Here is a 4,463-nt window from a genome sequence, read left to right as displayed (position 1 = left end):
GCCCACCCCCTTTTTAAAACCTCACTTGGTGTATGGTTTTGTTGTCATGGTAGGGACAGGATGGAAGTTTTCAGTTAGGGCTGAATAAAGGCATCTTATTTGCTTCATAGAAGTGAATTTCTTAATTTTTGGGATGAGGGAAGTTATTCTCCCCGTCTCATACATTACTTCTCATGAATGATTTGGTTTGGTTACCAAATGAAAAAAAAAAAACAAACCTCAAACTTTATTTATGAGTAAATCAAATAGTCTGATTGTAGGAAACCGACTTGAAACATGACCAACTTGAAACTTGGCTAACAGGAATTCTCTTTACATTTCAATATTAGTAATATTTTTTGTACTGACCTAGCTTTTGTCTGAACATGCTCAGTAAATACATTTTAAAAGCACTGAATTTTAGGACATCCTATCGCTATTTTGAATACTTCAAGCCCTTTTGTTAGGAAAAAATAATGTGTAGGCTGAGAGGAGACTTGAAAACTAGAACTTTTTTTTTCCGAGTACTGTACCTTCTGATTTAAAAAAAATAAACATGAAGCTAAACTATCACAAAATTTAGGGGGTTGTTTGTGCTACCTTACTTCATCCTCCTTTGTGTGTATGTGTTGCATAACTCATTTCTTGATTTTTATTATTTTACAGAATGTTGTGTTAACTTATGTTGGCATGTACTCCTCTGCCAAGGAGGTCGGAGGCATGTGAGATACCTAGCTGAGTAGAGATGGAAGCTTATTTCTAAACAAAAATTTAGTGCTACAATTCTCTTTCAATTACAGAAACAGTTTTAAAATTGTAAAAAGTGCATACAAAAAATAGTTATGTGTCAATATATATTAGATGTTGGCCTATATAAATCTGTCAGGCAAGATATTGCAAAAAAATTCAGATAGCTTAAAAAAAAAAAAAAAAACCCACACAGAACAGCTGAGAAGCTGCTGTGGATCTGTGCATTCTAAACTCAGAAGGGGCTGAGCATGGTGCACTAGCTGGCTCTCAAGGGGAGTATCCATCTCCAGGGGAGAAATAGTGGAACATATTACATGTCGCTGGGTACTTTATCTGGGGTGCTTCCAGCCTGTTTGACTCCATTCTAGTTGCCAGTGAAGATTAGATTTAGGTTCGTTACACCTTCCTCTGCCAGTTCAGCATCCCTCTCATCCCATCCTTGCGAGGTGATGAACACGGTACTGTACAAAACAGACAGTTACCAAAACAGACATGTTGAAAGGAAGAAAAAGTATAAGCAGGTGGAGTTAGTAAGCTGTTTTTACTTATAAACAATGGAGTATGTGAGTTGTAGCTGTTCATATTGCTTAAAATTCAGCAAAAAGCATGGACAGCCATATCAGTCCTTGTATGTGCCTACAGGAAAGCCTTGAACTACATAAATGAAAAAGAAGCAATCAGATCTGGGCATGTCAAAATTATGATTTAGCTGCCAAGCATCATTGTCTTTTAATGTGGTTCTTGGTGTATATATGAATAGACTGCGATGTATATGTAACACAGATCTACATAGTTGTGCTGCATGGGGATTGATTAAATCAGATATTCCGTTTTAACAATGAATATAATGTCTGGCTGTGTTCTCAGTGCTGTAGTGCCATTGGGGAAAACATGCAGCAAAACGAGGCCCTTATTGATAAATTTGAATATTTTCTGTTGTAGATTCAAGTCCAAATAAGTCCCTCTATTGCAACCATACCTTGAAAAAAAAGTCCTGTGGCATTCAGATGAGATTTGGCTGTGTTGCAGAATTGTGGTGGCAGGCAAAGCTTTTTTGATATCTCTTCAGTGCAGCAGTACTCATTTTATCTGAGAATACTGAAACTTAATAGGAGCTTCACCATAAACAACATGACTATTGATTCCATCATCTGTGTCTCACTTCACTAGATTTAGTAAAGGAAGCAGGTAGGAATGATTCAAAGAAACGCATGTCTGAGGCTGAAAATTAAAAAATATTTGAACCCATATATGTGCTCTTTGAACCTGCAAAGGCTGATTTCTTTTTGTGATAAGAAATTTAAGATTTTTTAAAATGCAAACGAATAATTTATTGTTCATATGAATATGTGTTTGAAAGACAGGAAAATTCTTCTATAGCACAATCCTATTAACAGAGCCACCAGAGACAACCGAGGCTGTCTCTTAGTGTAAATTTCATTAGTAACTAACATTTTTTCCAGTATGTTTCTTTCTGGTGCAGAGTAAAATTGCTGCTAAATGACTTCCGTTTATTTAGATAGATGTGCTGTTGTGTGGCTTCCTTTCTTCTTATGGAGGGAGAAGAGAGTAAAATTAAGCTTTTGGACAGCCGTTAGTTCTTTACTCTGGAAAAGAAATACCTACATCCTGCATGATACAATGAAATTAAATTTTGTGGATGTTAAGATTCTAGTACAGATACTCAACACTGTCACTGACTTTGAGTTCATTTCCATAAAGTCTCCTGTTGCCTCATTTTGATGCATTTGCAGTAGATGTACGTATCTGCATCGCTGATCTTTTAACTGCCTTTGTTCAGCTGATTAATGGAGCTTTCTGACTGCAGACATTTCTGGATTCACAGTCTTCTGTTTAAGATGCCTTTATTTTAGACCTACTGTTGAGATCAATGCAGTGAGAGAACCAAATAATGGGAAGATGTGGCCAGAACATGAATGGAAAAAGTATATGTATATTTTGTAATATTTTTTCTTGTCCAATAAAGGAAGGAAAAAATGTGATTGTGAAGTGAATGTTGCAAAGTTAAAAAAAAAAAGCGCTTACTCTTTAGCTTGTATAATCCATCAGATATCTGAAACAGACAAGTCTGAGGTAGGTTGTCTTTTCTCTTAACTCTTTATAAAAAGAGAAATGAGTTGGAAGCACCTTATTCTGTAGTTGGTGACTGTAAATTAGTACCTGATGTATGCAACCTGATTCTTGGATTTCATCTGTGATCTTACTATTTTTATCATATGATATAAAGCTTGTCTGGGTTGTCATATAAATCTTTCAGCCTTATAATGGCTTCCATACATTGTTAGCACTTTTTACTCATAAGCCTCTTTAATCACCTCACAAATTGTTCTAGGGAATTCCTCCACCTGTTTCTGAAATGAACCTGCTTCACCAGTAGGAGACTATTTAATGTTCTTGCCCAGAGACTTTGTAGTGGTTTAAGATAGAATATTGTGTGCAAACAAGATTTCAGGCGGAGCTTGATGAAAGAGAAGTGAGAATGATAATTTACTCCTCAAGCAGCAATTGGATGCTGTGACTATATATTTTTTCCCTATATAGTTTCTACATGATGTCTTATATAGTTTCTTACATAATTAAGTAATTGTTTCCAACAGCAGGAATACGATCTCCTGTCCCCCCTTCTAACCACCCACCCCCAGCCGCCTCCAGTTACTTGTGATCTGTTTGATGACCACAGTTTTTGCTTCATTAAAAACATTTATCCTGATTTGTAAAACAATGAGGTGACTAGTTTTGGTACTGGTTGGAGAACTGAGTAGTTAGTGCCGGCTGGTTTGGCAGGTTTGTGGTTAGCTTTCAGCAGCTGATGTTTGGGTGCCAGGCACACATGGCGGCAAGACTGCAAGACTTCTAAAAATAAATGTCTTGCAGTGGTGAGGTGTCATTACTCAATCAGTCCATGAGTTGCTTGAGACCTGTGTTCCTGAACAGGTAGGGGGTCTATTAAATTTGGGTTTTTTTTTAAATTTTAGATAACACCAGTCTAAATGCAGTTTGACAATAGCTTCACAAATGAGGTGGGTTTTTTTTATTTCTTCCATTTTATTCCCCTTCTCCATTTTTCTCCCAACACCACACATGCTGATTTAAGAGGAGTCGAGTTCATTAATCCACTAATGACGCTTTTGGCTCTGTTGTTACTGAGAGGAGGGAACTGTGATTTTTCTGTTCTGGGGGTGGTGCAGTGAGGAAAGATAAGCTAAGTGTCCAAAATAGTGTCTGTTTGCTCTGTGTGCTACCTGTAATAGTGGCTATGGCTGCAAAAGATGATCACAAGAAGTTTTGGAAGGGATCATAGTGAGATGTCTTGATAATGTGGCAAACTCCTCCTTAAGTGTCAAGGTTTAAGGCTTTCTTTTTGTTAAAACTTTCACTGTATTTTCTATAGCTATGAATCAATATCTGGTTTTTGGTAGAGAGAAAATGAATGAAGCTGAGGCTTAATATAGACCATTTGAAACTGGACCTGGGGGAAGGAATGTGGTGTTGTATTGTTCATTTCTTCAAATGCAACACTTCTATAATGCCCTTCCAAGCTGCTTAGTTGAGCTGTTTAAAGCACCAGGAGTTTAAGCTTCCTTTGCTACTGAAGGAACTGTTGTACATGTCAATAGCACTGGCTTTACTGTGTTTCCCAATGTTTTGACCCCTTTTTTTTCCTTTTTTATTTACATTTTGTTGTTAGTGATACCATGTTAACTAATAAGTAA

At 36.8% G+C, this 4,463-nt stretch overlaps 1 protein-coding gene across 1 annotated transcript in view; it reads left to right on the top strand.

The window, feature by feature from the left end:
- MTA1 (metastasis associated 1) overlaps positions 1-4,463 on the top strand; it is a 69,934-nt gene that overhangs the window by 3,052 nt on the left and 62,419 nt on the right. The gene's annotated exons all lie outside the window — the stretch shown is intronic.

The sequence above is a fragment of the Aptenodytes forsteri genome, unplaced genomic scaffold (genome assembly GCF_000699145.1).
Source record: "Aptenodytes forsteri isolate BGI_AS27 unplaced genomic scaffold, ASM69914v1 Scaffold104, whole genome shotgun sequence".
NCBI lineage: Eukaryota > Metazoa > Chordata > Aves > Sphenisciformes > Spheniscidae > Aptenodytes > Aptenodytes forsteri.
Note: the sequence above shows the minus strand (reverse complement) of the source record. Positions and strands in the feature narration are given on the sequence as shown.